At 44.9% G+C, this 20616-nt stretch overlaps 1 long non-coding RNA gene across 1 annotated transcript; it reads left to right on the forward strand.

The window, feature by feature from the left end:
- The first annotated feature begins 3322 nt into the window (after positions 1-3322).
- LOC127338054 (uncharacterized) lies at positions 3323-5161 on the forward strand. The gene is made up of 2 exons (XR_007874175.1): positions 3323-3437; positions 3798-5161. It is a non-coding gene; the product is annotated as an uncharacterized lncRNA (long non-coding RNA).
- Positions 5162-20616: the final 15455 nt, after the last annotated feature.

Consider the following 20616-nt stretch of genomic DNA (forward strand, 5'->3'; position numbering starts at 1 on the left):
TATTAGGCATCAAGATTTATAGAGATAGATCAAGACGCTTAATAGGGCTATCACAGAGTACATATCTGGACAAGATTCTAAAGAAGTTTAGAATGGACGAAAGTAAGAAAGGGTTCTTACCTATGTTACTGTGCAAAGTCTTGAGTAAGACTCAAGGACCGGCTACGGCAGAAGAAAGAGAAAGGATGAGTAAAATCACCTATGCCTCGGCAGAGGATCTATCATGTATGCCATGCTATGTACTAGACCGGATATAGCACATGTCGTTAGTTTGACTAGCAGATATCAAAGTGATCCAGGAATGGAACATTGGACAGCGGTCAAGAATATCCTGAAGTACTTGAAAAGAACTAAGGATATGTTTCTTTGTTATGGAGGTGACCAAGAGCTCGTTGTAAGTGGTTACACCGATGCAAGTTGGAACACTGATCCTGATGACTCTAAGTCACAATCTGGGTACGTGTTTATATTGAATAGTGCTGCAGTAAGCTGGGCAAGCTCGAAGCAGTGCACGGTGGCGAAGTCTTCAACAGAATCAGAGTACATAGCGGCTTCAGAGGCTTCATCAGAAGTGGTATGGATGAAGAGGTTCATTGTAGAGCTCGGTGTGGTTCCTAGTGCATTGGACCCATTAATCATTTACTGTGATAACATGGGTGCCATCGCCAATGCACAAGAGCCAAGGTCACACAAGAGGCTGAAGCATATCAAGCTGCGTTACCACTCGATTCGCGAGTACATCGAAGATGGAGAAGTAAAGATTTGCAAAGTACACACTGATCTGAATGTAGCAGATCCGTTGACTAAAGCTCTCCCTAGGGCAAAGCATGACCAACACCAGAATGCCATGGGTGTTAGGTATATTACAATGTAATCTAGATTATTGACTCTAGTGCAAGTGGGAGACTGAAGGAGATATGCCCTAGAGGCAATAATAAAGTGGTTATTATTTATATCTTTATGTTTATGATAAATGTTTATATATCATGCTATAATTGTATTAACCGAAACATTAGTACATGTGTGATATGTAGACAACAAGAAGTCCCTAGTATGCCTCTTAAACTAGCTTGTTGATTAATGGATGATTAGTTTCATAATCATGAACATTGGATGTTATTAATAACAAGGTTATGTCATTGTATGAATGATGTAATGGACACACCCAATTAAGCGTAGCATAAGATCTCGTCATTAAGTTATTTGCTATAAGCTTTCGATACATAGTTACCTAGTCCTTATGACCATGAGATCATGTAAATCACTTATACCGGAAAGGTACTTTGATTACACCAAACACCACTGCGTAAATGGGTGGCTATAAAGGTGGGATTAAGTATCCGGAAAGTATGAGTTGAGGCATATGGATCAACAGTGGGATTTGTCCATCCCGATGACGGATAGATATACTCTGGGCCCTCTCGGTGGAATGTCGTCTAATGTCTTGCAAGCATATGAATGAGTTCATAAGAGACCACATACCACGGTACCAGTAAAGAGTACTTGTCAGGAGACGAGGTTGAACAAGGTATAGAGTGATACCGAAGATCAAACCTCGGACAAGTAAAATATCGCGTGACAAAGGGAATTGGTATTGTATGTGAATGGTTCATTCGATCACTAAAGTCATCATTGAATATGTGGGAGCCATTATGGATCTCCAGATCCCGCTATTGGTTATTGGTCGGAGTGAGTACTCAACCATGTCCGCATAGTTCACGAACCGTAGGGTGACACACTTAAAGTTGGATGTTGAAATGGTAGTACTTGAATATGGAATGGAGTTCGAATATTTGTTCGGAGTCCCGGATGAGATCCCGGACATCACGAGGAGTTCCGGAATGGTCCGGAGAATAAGATTCATATATAGGATGTCATTTTATGTGAATTAAATTGACGCGGAAGGTTCTATGGAAGGTTCTAGAAGGTTCTAGAAAAGTCCGGAAGAAACCACCAAGGAAGGTGGAGTCCACATGGGACTCCACCTCCATGGCCGGCCAACCCTAGTGGGGGAGGAGTCCCAAGTGGACTCCCCCTTAGGGGGCCGGCCACCCCCCCATATGGGAGGTGGAACTCCCACCTCTAGTGGGAGTCCTAGCTTGGCTAGGTTTCCCCTCCATATGGAAGGTTTTTGGTTCGGGTCTTATTCGAAGACTTGGAGACCAACTCTTGGGGTTCCACCTATATAATGAGGGCCAAGGGGGAGGGGGCCGGCCACCTCAAACACCACCAAGGTGGCCGCACCCCATAGTGGCCGGCGCCCCCCTCTCCCCAAACCCTAGCCGCCCCGCTCCTCCACTTCCCGCACGCTTAGCGAAGCTCCGCCGGACTTCTCCACCACCACCGACACCACGCCGTCGTGCTGTCGGATTCAAGAGGAGCTACTACTTCCGCTGCCCGCTGGAACGGGGAGGTGGACGTCGTCTTCATCAACAACCGAACGTGTGACCGAGTACGGAGGTGCTGCCCGTTCGTGGCGCCGGAACCGATCGTGATCAAGATCTTCTACGCGCTTTTGCAAGCGGCAAGTGAACGTCTACCGCAGCAACAAGAGCATCCTCTTGTAGGCTTTGGAATCTCTTCAAGGGTGAGACTCGATAAACCCCTCGTTGCTACCGTCTTCTAGATTGCATCTTGGCTTGGATTGCGTGTTCGCGGTAGGAATTTTTTTGTTTTCTATGCAACGTTATCCTACGAATATCAGTGGGATTCTTACCTGCATATGTTATGAAACGAGAGTTGGCAATGAATGTCGAGATGCTTAATTATGTGTTTGGGAAGATGCCATAGCTTCGTAAGTTGTTTGTACTGTGTTAATTATGTTTGTTTCTACACTCTGAAAGGTCATCATGTCCTTAGTAGATGTGAGAACAAAATTATAACTTGGGAGCTTTAGAAGAACCTAAACTAATATTCTTACTGGCAGACGTTTCAGAGATTGAATAGTGAGCTTATTGAGTACAGTTGGATAGAATATATATTGCTTGGTGTTATGCTGACTTATAACATATAAGTGTTTGAAATATGCCCTAATAAGTTTTTAGGATGCACGTGTCCTTCAATCCTATCAAAAATCGATGCAAACAGAGAAGGATTAAAACAATATTTTCGTTATTGGGAATTTTAAGTGCCATCTGCTCTCATACTTCTCACATGAAAGCTTGAAAAAAATCTGAAAAAGGCTCCCTTGTTGGAAACTCGGCTGTTACTTTTTAGAAATACTTATATACAATAGGACTCACTAATGTGTTGGTATCCTGGTTAAACATAATGAGGTTTCACTTTTCAGAATTAAAAGAAAATATCTACCATCAAGGGCTTAAAATGTCACTCATGATCCAATTAAATTTATTTGAGCAGAAATTTTATTTGAAATGATGAGGCATACTAAACGCATCGAGAAAGCACAGTGGGTCCACGAGGCTACGACGACATAGGTAAGATGTTGAAACACCCGCGGAAGTAAACACATCTGCTTCGTATTGTCTACTTTTTGGTTCAGCTCTACAGTCGTTACAGTTATTTGTTTATATGTGTAAGGACTTTAATAATCGACATAGGTAAGATGTCGAAATACCTCCAGCTTCCGTGTTGTCTACATTTTTCGTTCAGCTGTACACTCTTTATATACAACTGTTGAGAAATGAACGTATTTGCTCCATTTAATTTAATGGCATATTAAACCTGATGTAGCTTGTGTCATGTGATGTTTTGTTATCAATCGTAAATATTTAGTTTAATGCAATGTAATTCTTCTGAATTATTTGAGAGCTGCAAATGATTTTTGTATCTCGCAGGACCGTCGAAAAGGTACCTTGTGTGTTTTAGGTACGATGGTGGCCAAATGGGGTTTGAGACAAGAGGTGAGGCTGGATGGAGCTTTGAGGACCTCCGGTTTGGCGGCAACTTACGACTATGATGGGTTAAGCCAGTATAGGACTTTCATCAGGTTTTGTATAAAAAGGATACATCTCATATTGTTAAAATTGGCTTCTCTTTGGTATTTCGCCCTTTTGTAAATTTTCAGTGCAACTTCAAGATAAAATAAGCAATCATAGGAGCGTGCTTCCCTGAATGTTCGTATATCTCAGTTTGATTCATCTGTTTTTTATTTTCAGATTTGTTCGGAGATTTCCATCGAGCCAGACATCATGTCCGTATGGCCACAAGTGAGTTTGCATTTTTTTTATTGCGCAAAATATTTGTTTGTTAGCACTATCCTGATCTCCAAAATATTGCTACTATTAGAAGTAACATGTTTTCAGATCCTTGGTTCAAGGCTATCTAAATTCTCTACATGATTGTTAGAATTCAGAGTATTGATGTATTTCTTGATATGTCAATTGGTAAAAAAGGTTTTGATATACTAATATAGAATGTTTTATATTTATATACTTTAAGTAACTTCCCGTAGAAACAGTTGTTTAAAAAAACGCAGGTTCACATGTTGAAACATGGATATGCATTGTACAGTAGTAGAGATCTCCCACTTGGCATATCCAATCCATGGTCTCGAACGGACGGCCACGGCGATGATGGTGCAGTTTCATTGTCTGACGATGAGCCTACTAGGTGTGGTTTTCAAAGGACGCCGAATGCGGAACTGCGGTGGTCCTCGCACCGGTGATAGAGCGGCAGGGGAGGGACCGGTCTTCTCAAGAGAGTGGTGGAGCTCGATAAAGTGGGTGATCTCGAGAGATTGAGGAGGCAGTCAGCTTTACACCCTTTACATTCCTTTTCCACAAAAGGTTTCCAGAAAAAAAAATTGTTAGCCTTTTCCGCAGTACCTTGTCAGTGAAGGTCGCTTCACTGCAACAGTAGGGAAGGGGAGAAACTTGCGGCAGCGGTGGCAGGTAGTGGAGGAGCAGGTCCTCTCGATAGCGGCGGGGAGGCAGATAAGGGGCACCATAGGCACCGGCGACAGGGACACAATGGAAGGGATGGTCGATGCGGCTGTACGAGGGAAAGAGAAGATAGTAGCAGAGGTTGAGAGTGTTATGTATCCGGTTCGTGCTGTCATTTTCTTTTCTTTCCTTAATCCATAGTAGTGCATACACCTCTTCTTTATTTTCTTCTCTACAGTGTAGCAATGAATGAGCTACTTCATCAATTTATACACTTCTCAGTATTGGCACATAAATGTCAGATTTTCTTTGGTCCAGCTAACGTTAGGATTATACTAGGATTCTAAACATTATGCTTGCATTCAAATTTTATAATCTTCTAATATATTTTCATGATTGTTTTCAATTTATAATTTTGAAAAAAAATCATGCAAATTCCGTAATGGGGCAAGTCATCTGTGGTGTGTGATGTTAAACTTTTTCTTCATATTTTTGAACATGTATTTACTTGGGTAATAGGATACTTGTTCCGTAGGAATTTATTATTGTAAAAAACAACTCTACCTACTACTTATTACTACTATTTGTCAGATTCATATGACATATTTTAAGACAATGATCATTTCATAACATGAAAGCAATTACATAACTTAAATTTGAACAGACGCAGACATAGAACTTATTTAAGTAGCTAATTAAACCACACATAGGTAAAAGGTAAAAAGCAACTTGATTAAATACAAGTAGGATTCGAAAGATATTATTGTATTTATAAATATTAAAGTGTTGTTTGAACTAATTAGAAAAGCAAGTATTCTTTTAGTTCTAACGGCGCAGAATGGGTGTATGTGACTTACCGTGAAAGAGTAACAAGAAGACCTAGAACTTGAAACCACACAAATTCACACGAATATTGTCTTGTTATTGCGTTCGGTAGTATCATGTTGTTGTAGTGCATTATAATATCACTGATTTATTTTGAATTTTCATATTGAGTTGGAAATTAATTATGTGCATTGAGAAATGAAATTTGATAACCCGTGGCAACGCACGGGCATTTTTACTAGTTCTACAAAATGAAAAAAAAAATTGTCACCTCCCACATGAAAAATACCCTTTCAACTTACGGTTTCCATCACACCATGGGGAAAACGCGTGCATGCTTGGACCTTAGAATATCCCAAATTTTAATACCATCGTCTTACTAAGAGGTAAAAGATATACGAATGTGCCGATTTCTAAACTAACATGCAGGTTTACAATTAGGTAAATAAATAAGAGGAAAAAATGTTTTAACTTAAATAATATGAAGGTGGCATGTATAACATTGTCTATGCAACAAGACGATGCCCTCCCATTGCGAGGGTCACCTTGCTAGTTAGTGATGAACGACAAAATCTGGCTAGTTACTTTGTTCATTTTTTTGTCCGAGAGCAGGGCGAGAACAAACACTGCCAAACTTTGCTATTGATCCACCTCTATCAAGTTTGCCTCCACCGCTTCTCCGCTCGCTGCCTTGTCAAAATCACCTCCTTCACTAATCCGCTGTCCTCTGACCCACGCCCACGGCCATCCCTCAAGGTGCCCCTACCCTCATGCCACTTACACCTGGTCTTTGCAGTATGACAATGTCAAGGTCTTACACCACCTAAGAACTAAAAGCAAGCAACATGAAACAACCACACCAAGGTTCGTAACACCAGGATTTATGAAAATTGTTATCCAATAGCGGCACATCTAGGAAGGGAACAATGCACAATCATCAATGTCACCCGTCCGTTCCCTTTCAAAAATATCTGAGCACAATCTAGACAAATGCCTTCAATTAAGAAACCGCCTACAGCCTGGCATTGCCATTACAAGCAATGAGGCTACTTGCAATCGTATACACGAAGAATTTCTTTGTAGATGGGTATTTGTATCTAGACAAAAATGAGACAGTTATTTTCGGACGGAGGTACTAGAACATAGCATTCATCAATTTGTATAGAAAACCTTATTAGCAGAACTGAACTAATTGAATGCCTCGTCAAATAACCTACGCAGTCTGTTGGTGCCATAAGCAAAAGTTGGGGATCCTAGTCTGTCATGACCATAATAACCTGTTAATTAGCTCGTGGAAGTTGTGGCCGGGTCGTGCGTGCCACATGCACACACACGTATATGTCATTAGCGATTTATCGACCCAACAAAACTTGTGAGATTGGCAACTCCATCACGCACTGATGGCGCATGTGCCACCAACCTACCCATGGCCAGCACGCAAGCATGCACATCATCAGGCCGATCGATCGCTTTCAATTTTGCCGAGACTCCAGTGAGCTTGCACACGCACGCGTGCCAAAGAGTATATCGAGCATTTCATTATTTTCATATTTGCTTTCAGCGACCGACAAAACAAAAAGTTGCATGTATCTTGTAGTACATACATGATGCATTCCTGGTCCCTTCGGGACATCCGATACATGGAGGGCTACTCCGGTGCTCCCCCCTAAACTAAGTTGAAGGATCATAGTTGATATTTTTTCCTATATTGGATCCGTCGAAATTCATATCTAGCCCATGTATACCTATCTATATTGATACGGTATTTATATGTTGCACAAAGAAAAAGAAGAGATCACATGAGTAAGATCTTTATAGCATTTTTCTATTTTGGCACACGCACGTGACCGTCGATACGTATAAAACGAGAAACAACACAACACGGACCATACTGGCCTGTACATGGCTGTACGGACGGTGGACATACACTCAGAATTACGATCGTGAGCCCTCTTACGAACATCTATAGGAACATCTCCACCGTTATTGTATTTTACACGCCCATATTTTTTCCAGGGGAGGAGCACCGGAGCAGAAGTGCGATACATGATGCATTCCTGCGAGCGCTCGATCTTGTTTAGATTCAGTTATATAAGATAGCTTTAGGGCCATGATTAGCCCCTTTTAGCTTCAATCCAGTATAGATTAATCACTAGTGAGCACATCAACCAGCGAACTCTTCTGTCTTGTAGTCCATTTCGCAAAAATTCTTGGATATGACTGTGTCCATCTATCACGGGAACATACTGTGATGACGCAGGCTTCTCTAGCACAGCTTCAAAACACAACAATTAGACATCATTATTTTGCGGAAAAATAGACATCATTACCTCTGTTTTATAAATAAGAAAATTTCAAAAACTAAATTAATACTTTTAGAATTATCATGGAAACGGCGTCACGGTGGCGCCTTTGTTCACTGGTAGAAAAACAGGCTTCCGGTGAGCCCCATAAGTCGCGAAGCTGTAGGAACCGCGACTAATGGTACCTTTAGTCGCGGTTCGGGAGGCGAACCGCGACCAAAGGCCTGGGCCCAGGGCGCTCGGTGGCCAGCCGGTGCACGTGGGGGGCTTTAGTCGCGGTTGGCCAGGCCAACCGCGACTAAAGGTGCCCGAAGGCCTTTAGTCGCGGTTGGCCAGGCCAACCGGGACTAAAGCCCCCCCCCTATATATACCCATCCAGCAGCCAACACTTAGCCATTTGGTGCCATTCTCTTCACAAACTTCACAAGTGGGTGTTAGGTTTGCTTTTGGTTCCTCTTATGCACATAAGGTGTTTGATGAAATGCCCCAAGAGCATGAAACAAACATGATATGAAGTGTTGGAGCCACACTTGAGCTTTCTCATTTATTTTTTCCTCCTCGATCGCGGTTAGCAACTTGAACCTTTGATGTGTCGTTGATAAAATGTGCATGTGCATGTGTGTAGTTCATTGTTTAATTTATATTGTTTGTAGCTAGTTAGTTTAACAAATGCATGATGGTTAATTATATATTTTATATTATAATAATGCAGATGAATCGACAATGGATGTACGGTAACCGACTCTCCGGCGAGTTCAGTACGGGTTTGAAAGATTTCCTCGTAGTGGCTAATGCGAACAAGCAGGGGGGTTTTGTTATCTGTCCATGTGTTAAATGTAAGAATCAGAATGGTTACTCTTCCTCAAGAGATGTTCACATGCACCTGCTTCGGCACGGTTTCATGCCAAGCTATAATTGTTGGACCAAGCATGGAGAAAGAGGGGTTATAATGGAAGAAGATGAAGAAGGGGATGATTTCATCGATGAAAGCTATCTTGCTCATTTCGGTGATACTTTCATGGAGGATGCTGAGGGTGAAGGGGAAGGTGAAGGGGAAGGTGAAGAAGAGGCACGTGATGATCCCGTTGATGATCTTGGTCGGACCATTGCTGATGCACGGAGACGCTGCGAAACTGAAAAAGAGAGGGAGAATTTGGATCGCATGTTAGAGGATCACAGGAAGGCGCTGTACCCCGGATGCGATGATGGTCTGAAAAAGCTGGGCTGCACACTGGATTTGCTGAAATGGAAGGCACAGGCAGGTGTAGCTGACTCGGCATTTGAAAACTTGCTGAAAATGTTGAAGAATATGTTTCCAAAGAATAACGAGTTGCCCGCCACTACGTACGAAGCAAAGAAGGTTGTCTGCCCTCTAGGTTTAGAGGTTCTGAAGATACATGCATGCATCAACGACTGCATCCTCTACCGCGGTGAATACGAGAATTTGAATGAATGCCCGGTATGCACTGCATTGCGTTATAAGATCAGAGGCGATGACCCTGGTGACGACGATGTTGAGGGCCAGAAACCCAGGAAGAGGGTTCCCGCCAAGGTGATGTGGTATGCTCCTATAATACCACGGTTGAAACGTCTGTTCAGGAACAAAGAGCATGCCAAGTTGTTGCGATGGCACAAAGAGGACCGTAAGTCGGACGGGGAGTTGAGACACCCTGCAGATGGAATGCAATGGAGAAAGATCGACAGAGAGTTCAAAGATTTTGCAGCTGACGCAAGGAACATAAGATTTGGTCTAAGTACGGATGGCATGAATCCTTTTGGCGAGCAGAGCTCCAGCCATAGTACCTGGCCCGTGACTCTATGCATCTACAACCTTCCTCCTTGGTTGTGCATGAAGCGGAAGTTCATTATGATGCCAGTGCTCATCCAAGGTCCGAAGCAACCCGGCAACGACATCGATGTGTACCTAAGGCCATTAGTTGATGAACTTTTACAGCTGTGGGGCAGACCTGGTGTCCGTGTGTGGGATGAGCACAAAGAAGAGGAATTTGACCTACGAGCGTTGCTTTTCGTAACCATCAACGATTGGCCTGCTCTTAGTAACCTTTCGGGACTGTCAAATAAGGGATACAATGCATGCACGCACTGCTTACATGAGACTGAAAGTGTACATTTGCCAAATTGTAAGAAGAACGTGTACCTTGGGCATCGTCGATTTCTTCCGAAAGGTCATCCAAAGAAGAAAGAAAGGCAAGCATTACAACGGCAAGGCAGATCACCTGCCTCAGCCTGCGGAACACACTCGTGCTGAGTTATTTGAAATGGTCAAGGATATGAAAGTCATCTATTCTAAGGGTACTGGCGGACACTCAGTTCCGAAGGGAGCTGACGTGCACGTAGCCATGTGGAAGAAGAAATCTATATTCTGGGAGCTAGAATATTGGAAAGTCCTAGAAGTCCGCTCTGCAATCGACGTGATGCACGTTACGAAGAATATTTGCGTGAACATCCTAAGCTTCTTGGGCGTGTATGGGAAGTCAAATGATACAAAGGAAGCACGGCAGGACCAGCAAAGTTTGAAAGACCACGATGACCGCATCCGGAACGGTTTCAAGGTCGTGCCGCCTACGCTACGACCAAAGAAGAGAAGATCATCTTTTTTGAATGCCTGAGCAGTATGAAGGTCCCGTCAGGATTCTCGTCCAATATAAAGGGAATAATAAACATGGCGGAGAAAAAGTTCCAAAACCTGAAGTCTCACGACTGCCACGTGATTATGACGCAATTGCTTCCGATTGCTTTGAGGGGGCTCCTACCGGAAAATGTTCGAGTAGCCATTGTGAAGCTATGTGCATTCCTCAATGCAATCTCTCATAAGGTAATCAATCCAGAAGTTCTACCACGGTTACAGAACGATGTGATCCAATGTCTTGTCAGTTTCGAGTTGGTGTTCCCGCCATCCTTCTTCAATATTATGACGCACCTCCTGGTTCACCTAGTCGATGAGATTTCCATTCTCGGTCCTGTATTTCTACACAATATGTTCCCCTTCGAGAGGTTCATGGGAATATTAAAGAAATATGTTCGTAACCGTGCTAGGCCAGAAGGAAGCATCGCCAAGGGCTATGGAAATGAGGAGGTAATTGAGTTCTGTGTTGACTTTGTTCCTGACCTTAAGCCGATTGGTCTTCCTCAATCGCGGCACGAGGGGAGACTAAGTGGAAAAGGCACGATCGGAAGGAAATCAACGATATGTATGGATGGCCATTCTCTGACTGAAGCACACCACACGCTTCGACCAATTCCAGCTTGGTGGCTCCGTACTTTGAGAAACACAAGAATATTTTACGCTCGGACAACCCTGAGAAGCCTGAATCCTGGATTAGGAAGGCCCACATGGAGACTTTCGGCAGTTGGTTGAGAAAACATTTAATGAGTGATGATAAGGTTGTAGATCAGCTTTACATGTTGGCCAAGACACCATCTTCGACTATAACGACTTTCCAAGGGTACGAGATAAATGGGAATACATTTTACACGATCGCCCAAGATAAAAAGAGCACCAACCAAAACAGTGGTGTCCGCTTTGATGCAGCAACCGAGAATGGGCAAAAGGTCACATATTATGGTTACATAGAGGAGATATGGGAACTTGACTATGGACCCTCCTTTAGGGTCCCTTTGTTCCGTGCAAATGGTTCAAGCTAACAGGAGGTGGGGTAAAGGTGGACCAGCAATACGGAATGACAATGGTGGATTTCAACAATCTTGGTTACCTTGACGAACCATTCGTCCTAGCGAAAGATGTCGCTCAGGTTTTCTATGTGAAGGACATGAGTAGCAAACCGAGGAAACGGAAAGATAAGAAAACGATCAGTACATCATGCGATGATCCAAAGCGCCACATTGTTCTTTCAGGGAAAAGAAACATCGTGGGAGTGGAGGACAAGACAGACATGTCAGAAGATTATAATATGTTTGCTGAAATTCCGCCCTTCAAAGTGAACACCGACCCAAGCATTAAGTTAAATGATGAGGATGCTCCATGGATACGGCACAATCGTAAGCAAGCACGGACACAAGGGAAGAAATGATGTGTAATAATTTATTGTACCAAACTTTGTTGAATGAATCATGTGAATTATATTACCCGTGATGTGTTTGGTGTCCATTTTCGAATGATTCAATTGACTCGAGATAGCACTGATGATACATGAAATTTGGAGTGACTAAGTCATACTCCTGCATACATGAAATTTGGAGTGACTAAGTCATACTCCTGCATACAGGAAATTTGGAGTGACTAAGTCATACTCCTGCATACATGAAATTTGGAGTGACTAAGTCATACTCCTGCATACAGGAAATTTGGAGTGACTAAGTCATACTCCTGCATACATGAAATTTGGAGTGATTTAGTCATACTCCTGCCTAGGCGTATAATATGCATACTCGTAGTCTTCATAGCCGCCGCCGTTGTACTGGTAGTCATCGCCTTCTAAGTTGCCGGTGTCGCTGCCGCTGTCGTCCGCTGTCGTCGGCGGCGCTTGTGGCTCGAATCGAGGGTAGCGCAGCGGGGATATCGCCGGCCGTGATGTAGTCCATGACGCTCTGCAGAGTCCGGCCGTACCACCATAGCCGACGGCCGGCCTCGTGGAAGTTTCCAGGAGGCAGACCGTCCTCCTCATACCTGGCGAGCGCCCTCTCACGCCGATTGATGAAGAAGGCGTCCCAAGTATGCTGGTTATCGGGATGCCAGCGGGGATTCATCCGCTGCTCCGGCGTGAGGTCGAGGTAGTAGTGGTTCGTGATGGCCGCCCGGCGCGCAGTACCCTGAGGGACGGGAGGGACCGGCACGCCGCCGGCGCTTAGGCTCCAGCCGGCAGGGACGCGGTAGCCCGGAGGGCAAGGGTAGTTCGAGGCGCAAAGCTCCTCCACCTGCTGGTAGGTTAGAGTGGGTGCGGTGGAAGCCATGAGAGAGTGATGAGAGATTGTAGAGATGTGATAATGCTGGCCAAGCCGGGCTACCTATATGTAGTGACAAATGGCGGGAAAAATGGGAGCGGGAAGACAGGAGGCGGGAAGAAAGAGGCGGGGAGAAAGTGGCGGGAAGAAATTGGCGGGAAAAAATTGGCGGGAAGAAAGAGGCCGGAAGAAATTGGCGGGAAACAATTGGCGGGAAGAAAGAGGCGGGAAGACAGGGAAGAAATGGCGGGAAGACGAGGAGGGAAGAGGGGGTCGGCGGAAAGAGGCGGGAAGAGGGGGCCAACGAACTTTTGAATTGAATTAGTTTTATTTCTATGAATTTTTGATAATTTGTATTTTTAAATTTTTGAATTGAATTAGTTTTATTTTTCTTAATTTTTTGATATATTATTTGTATTTTTAAGATTTTGAATTGAATTAGTTTTATTTTTATGAATTTTTTGATATATTATATGTATTTTAAAGATTTTGAATTGAATTAGTTTTATTGTTCTTAATTTTTTGATATATTATTTGTATTTTTAAGATTTTGAATTGAATTAGTTTTATTTTTATGAATTTTTTGATATATTATATGTATTTTAAACATTTTGAATTGAATTAGTTTTATTTTTCTGATTTTTTTGATATATAATTTGTATTTTTAATATTTTGAATTGAATTAGTTTTATTTTTCTGAATTTTTTGATATATTATTTCTATTTTTAAGATTTTGAATTGAATTAGTTTTATTTTTCTGAATTTTTTGATATATTATTTGTATTTTTAAGATTTTGAATTGAATTAGTTTTATTTTTCTGAATTTTTTGATATATTATTTGTATTTTTAAGATTTTGAATTGAATTAGTTTTTTTTTTTTCTGAATTTTTTGATATATTATTTGTATTTTTAAGATTTTGAATTGAATTAGTTGTATTTTTCACATTTAATTTCGAAATAATTTCGAAAAAGGCCTTTGGCCAACCGCGACTAAAGGTCGTTTTCCGCGGGAACCGCAAATGGGGCGAAAAATGGGCTTTAGTCGCGGTTGGGATCACCAACCGCGACTAAAGGGTTACCTTTAGTCGCGGTTGGTGTCCCCAACTGCGACTAAAGGTCGCTGAGTATAAATGCGCGCGCCGAACCGACGCTGCCCATTCTCTTCTTCTCCGCGCGCGAACGAACTCAGATCGACGCCGTCACGCTGCTCCATCGCCGACCGCCGCCCTCGCCGCCCTCGCCGACGACTGTGCCGCCGCGCGCGCCGCCCCTCGCCGCCGCGCCCTCGCCGACTGCCGCCACGCGCGCCCGAACCACCGTACGCTCCCCGCCCGCCCGTACTGCGCGTCGTCTCGTCGTCGTCCTTTCCCCGGCCGCGCGGCGCGGCGCCGCCCGCGCCACGCAGACAGGGGGAGAGGCCGCCCTCGCCGACCCTGGCCCGCCTCTCGAGAGATGCGCGCCGGCCGCCGGAGAGAGAGAGAGAGAGATGCGCGCCGGCCGGCCGCCGGAGAGAGAGAGAGAGGGAGGGAGGAGAAGGAGAGAGGGAGATTGCCGGCCTGTTTTTTTTCTTTTTTTTGTGTTTTTTTGTTCTTTGTAATTTTAAATAGTTAATTAGTTTAACAAAAAGGTAAAATAACTTAAAACTTGTATAACTTAATATTTGTATAACTAATTAATTAAGTTGTTTTTGTAACTAATTAAAGTTTAAATTTGACTTAAACGAATTAACTTGTTGTTAATTAAAATTGTAAACTAAAATTTTGACATAACAAAATTTAACAAATATGTACTCCCTCCGTTCAGGAATATATATAAGACGTTTTAGGTCCGCACGTTCACTTTCTCCACCGCTTACCGAAATTACGAGTTTCCGGGCTACCCCTACCGAAACCCAGTCCCGCACCTGACCGAAAGCGACAGCCTCACTCGCTCCCTCTCCCTTTCCTCCCTCGCTCGCACGCTAGATCTCTTCGGGGCCTCGCGCCGCTGCCCCTCGCCAACGCATTCTTCCTCTCTCTTGCTCTCGCCGGCTTCTCCGTGCTCCCAGCAGTCACCTTCTCCGAAGTTGATGGGAGCCGGTGAGAAGGCGATGTCGTCGGCAAGAAGGCGAGCTGGGGGCGTTCCCTCCTGCGCAGCCAGTGGGTTGGGGATGATCTGCCGGAGTGGCCTGGCTAGATAGGCGCTGCTGGCGAGGTTAGGACCTGCTTAACAAAAATTTACTTAGCAAAAATGTGTTAGGTTAACAAAAATTCTACTTAACAAAATTTAGACTTAATGATCAAAATTTTAACTTAACAAAATTTTATTTGGGATCGAGAGGGGGCGGCGAGGGTTATGTGTCCTCGGCACCGCCACCGCCCTCTCGGTCACCGCCACACCGGTCTCTCGGTCACCGCCACCGGTCTCTCGGTCACCGCCACACCGGTCTCTCGGTCACGCGGTCACTGCGTCCCCCTTTCGCCACCGCCACCGGTCTCTCGGTCACGCGGTCACTGCGTCCCCCTTTCGCCCTCTCTCTTTATATGTAGAAGAGATGTGATAATGCTGGCATATACACAATTAATTTGTTTTGACTACATGTTTTCAGGACTGACATATGGCGGACGATAGAGCTGACCCGATTCTGGACAACTATGATCCGGACGCTGAAGACCATATGTTCGGCATCATAAAAGGCGATATTCTATATGTGCCGACCGGACAAGAAGAAGATGATATCTCTTCTTATCTGAACCTTGAGGGTGAAGATGAAGGGCGCCGTCAGCAAGATGATGCGGAAGAAACGTCGATAAACGACGATCTTCAATTGGAAGTAGCAACCACCTCCGGCGCCGAGGTATATATATATACATATTGAGCGTCTGGTGATACAAACTAACTGATTTGAATAAATATGTGTGTACTAACGCGCGCGACTCTCTTTCTTATTTTAGCCCTCGGCCGGATCGTCGAAAAAATCGAGTACGTCATCAAAGCGTGGCGCAACCAAGACGATGAAACCAAACGAAACATGCACCATCGATGTTGTCGATGAATAAACCGGCAGGCCGCTGGAGCCCAGCAAGAACGCCACCAAGTTTGTCAGCCAATGCGGAGCCGTTGTTAGAGACAACGTCTCGATCACCGTCCAGGAGTGGAATGAGCCAAAGAAGGCACGTCTTGGTTTCACTTTTGTCGATAAGAGAACAAAAAAAGATTGCTTCAAGAAGCTTATGGAACATTTCGTTCTACCTCCGGAATACCGCAAATACGATGAGGCGGGTAACAAGATTCAGGAAAACAAGGAGAGGTGCAAGCTAGTCAAACAGTTCGCTCTTTCTAAGATGGCCAACGCATTCCGGAAATACAAGCAAAATCTAGCCCATGACTTTGTCAAGCAGGGCAAGACTCCGGATTTCACAGGACAATATGAGAAACTGCAACATGATTGGCCAGAATTTGTGAAGCAAAAGAAATCGGAGCAGTTCCTTGAAATATCCAAAAAAAAATAAGGAGAATGCGGCCAAGAAGGAGTACAATCATATTATGGGGCCAGGAGGGTATCGCTTTTGGCAGCCTAAGTGGGAGAAGATGGAGAACGAGCTGAGGGCGCGAGGAATCCGTCCAGGTACGGAGGGATGGGACCCAAGGGCCAAAAGCTGGTGGTACGGGCATGGGGGATCGCTGAACCCGGAGACAGGGGAGTGTGTTTATCAGGGCAAAATAATTACACCCACCCAAAAGCTTATTGAGGCAATGAGGGATGCTCAAGAGGGGAGGATCAAGTTCAACAGAGAGAATGACGCCCTGACAAAAGCCCTCGGGAATCCTGAACACGGAGGACGTGTACGAGGCATGGGGCCCATTCCGTGGAAAGTAGGGTTCCCCCAGAACGATGACCCGTACGGTTACAAAAGCCGTAAGAGAAAGATGGATCGGGATGCAGATATTGTGGCGAAGTTGGTAACGGAAATGGATGTGATGAAGAAAACTGTGAGTGTACTAGTAGCCGAAAGAGATGCAGCTCGGGCGCAGCATGAAGATCATCCAATGGATCTCGGAAGCCAGCAGCGGAGAAGAAGCAGCGTGGCTTCCACGGAGGCCTCACCGGCTGGTGCACCGACGATAGAAATTACTGCACCGGAGCCTCTGGTGGTCGAAATTACTGCACCGGAGCCTCCTCGCTACCCCGTGGACGATATAAAGGAGATGAAAGCATGTCATCTGTATTATCCTATCGGGAACATGTCCATGAAGGTAGCCATCGGCAGTGCTTTACCACCTGGAGCACTCCACCACAACAACCCCATTCAAGATGGCTATGCTCGTGTCACGGTGGAGGAGATAGTCCAAGGGTTTGAGGACCTGGACATTGACATTGCTACACCTGAAGGGGTGAAAAGACTTGGAGATGTCAAGCGCCAGTTCATTCTATGGCAGAAGAAATTTATCAAGTTTCCAGGCGAGGCGCCAACAAGTCCACCCCCGTACGGTGGTGGTGGTGGCGGTGGCGGTGGCGGTGGCGGTGACGGTGGCGGTGGCGGCGGTGGTGGTGGTGCTTCACCTACACCTCCTTCACGTCAGCCGACGCCGCCCCCCAATTCACCTCCGGCGGGTAAGCAGACGCCGCCCCCCAGTCCTCGTCCGGCGGGTGATCAGCAGACACCGCCCCCCAATCCACCTCCGGCGAAGAAGCAGATGCAGTCCTGGGTTATTAACCCGGACCCTTATGTACCTAGAACCACAAAGATACCAGAGCCATCACTGAAGCCTCTCCCCACAAGGCCTTGGGAACGTAGTGCCGAGGAAGTCGACTCACGCGCGGCTGCTGAATATGAGAAATGGAAGGCGGACTGCAAGAAGAAAAGAGAGCCCGAGCCCAAGCAAGTATTTTCTGACAAGGAAAAGAGCTGGGCTAAGTCATTTTTGAACACACCGTCCCAAGCCGCGAAGAATCTGCCTGACGACTATTTACGTGAACTTCGTAGGCAAGCACTCGCGTTCAAGAGGAACCAAGAGTTGGCGGAGAAGAAAGCCTTGGAGGAGGAGGCCGAGAAAAAATTAGAAAGGGGGAAAGAAGTTGCCCAGCTCGGGGAACAAAGTAAACAATCGATCGCCCCGCTCATAGTGCAAGCCGCCGGTCCGGATGCCCCCGATATCATAGCAGCTGCGGCAGAACATGGATTGACTGTAACGAGTGCCAGAGAACAAGCGGCCGACTTAGGTATCACTCTTCGTGCACTGTTAGGCCTTGATGAGGCGCCAATGAAGGACGTAGTATTTACATATGTGAAGAATGGCCCTCTCGTCGAGCCTGCGCAGGAAGAGGATCTACCTCGACAAATGAAAGGTCTGCTAAATTGGTACAAGGGTTACATAAAACATAAAAACGCCAAAGACTATATCTATGCGGAAGTTAGACATGAGCATCACTTCAAACATTACTATGTGCAAATTCATCTGAGTGAATTGTTCCAGCTGTTCAATCTGCGCGACCTCGACAAATCTATCATCAGTTGCTACGTTCTGTAAGTGATTTATTAATTTCTACCCCATCTCGTTCATTGCCTGCACTATATATATATATATTGTCCTAACTATCTTGTTGTGTACGCTATTATGCAGAATGAAGAAGCGGGAAATGCGAATAAGGAACATCCATGATGTTGGGTTCATTGACCCACAAATCGTTAATTCATATGTGTTAGAACACCACCCCGCCGACGTGGAGGATGACCTGTGGCGGTTTATTAGAAAACAGAAACTCAAAAGTGATATTCTATTTCCTTACCATTTTGGGTGAGTGTTTCTGTCTTGAGCACATTCTCTTTTGTTTACTCCATGCATGGTATGTGGCTAATCGATGAGTTATGCATGATCGTGCATGTATCGTGTCCGCAGGTTCCACTGGATTCTTATGGTAATTCAAGTTCAGACCTCCTCAGTTCTCGTCCACGACTCTCTGAATATGGATCCGGCGCTTTGGGGCGACATGAGAAAAATGATGCAAAAGTAATTATTTTCATTCATTTGCGCTCTATATCGATCGGCCTATTTCGTTCATCATTTCCTAATATCAAGTAACTAATTAATAACTCTCTTGTTCATTTAATTTTCTTTGCCTCGTAGGGTTTGGAGACGGTTCGTAGATACCAAGGTCGGTGAATTCAAAAAGAGCTACATTTTAAAATGGCAGTGCGGACGACTGGGGATATTCAGCCACCGGGGACCAATCTATGTGGATACTATGTTTGTGAGAGGATCCGGAGATACTGCAATGAGCGGGACCAGCAGTGTGAGAACAACATCCTGAGGAATAACCTCCGGAAGACGCTTAGTCCAGAAGCTCGCTTCCGACCACTTCAAGAGGAACTAGCTGGATGGTTGGCGAGGGAAGTCATCGATCCTAGAGGAGAACACCATTACGATGACGTAGAACTTTTTATGCACTAAATTATGGATGGAAACTTGTTCAAAATTGTATATGGTCATCCGATATTGAATATATATTGTATGTGGTCATCCGATATTGAATATATATTGTATATTCCTCTTGAATTCTTTTTGGTTCTAATTTCAAATTTGTTTGAAATTGTACATTCATATGCATGTATGTAGTACCGTAGAATATGTGAAACTCCTTCAAAATTAAAACCCAAAAGAAATAAAACAATACAAATTAAAAAGAAACCAGATTTAGGGGGAGGGGGGCTAAAACCCTAAACCCTGCGGAGGCCTTTAGTCGCGGTTGGCCAGAAGAACCGCGACTAAAGGTCCTCCGCCCTGGCGCTCGCCTGCGGCCCACGTGGATGGGCCTTTAGTCGCGGTTCGTAAGGAACCGCGACTAAAGGGGGGGGGGCCTTTAGTCGCGCTACTTTGGTCGCGGTTGCGCCACCGCGACTAATGGCAGTTGCCAACCGCGACCAAAGCCCCTTTTTCCACCAGTGGTTGAAGACTGCATCTATACTCTCCTTGGATAGCAAGTGTGCTGATGTGGCCCATTGCAATCGCAGCTGTCACAGAGGCTTGCACCGCACCGCACACCACGGATCCGGTGGCCTAGTTTAGACTTGCATCAATTTGGACAAGGAGCTAGCGATGACGATGCATCCAGGATCCAGCTGGATCGATCAAACTCAGATCGTATGAACTTAGTTGGTTTGGAGCGTTGAGGGCTTCTTTAATTAAAACAGAGTTAGCACAGTGGATGCATCCAGGATCCAGCTGGATCGATCAAACTCAACGATCGTATGAACTTAGTTGGTTTGGAGCGTTGAGGGCTTCTTTAATTAAAACAGAGTTAGCACAGTGTCAAACAAAGCAGCATGAACAACTTGAATGATTAGCTACCACTAGTGGAAAATAGGGCTTTTGTTCCGGGTGGTAAGGGCCTTTTGTCGCGGGTGGCCATCCGCGACAAAAGAGGCGCGATAAAAGGGTCCACCTTTTGTCGCGGGTCGCTTACCACCCGCGACATATAGTCCACCACGTGGCAGGCGTCTGGCGCGCAGGGGACATGCCCTTTTGTCGTGGGCGGTATTACCACCCGCGACAAAAGGCCCTCTACGTGGCGCGCGCACAACGCTGCTGCTTTAGGGTTTGAGGGGTGCAGCACCCCCCCCCGCCACCGACCGCCTGTTATTTCATTTTTTTCATTCGAAAATAAAAGTTGCATATATTTGTACGCTACTAGAAGTTGTACACGTTCATTCATTATATATATCGATCAAACAAATATTGG

The sequence above is a fragment of the Lolium perenne genome, chromosome 3, assembly GCF_019359855.2.
Source record: "Lolium perenne isolate Kyuss_39 chromosome 3, Kyuss_2.0, whole genome shotgun sequence".
NCBI lineage: Eukaryota > Viridiplantae > Streptophyta > Magnoliopsida > Poales > Poaceae > Lolium > Lolium perenne.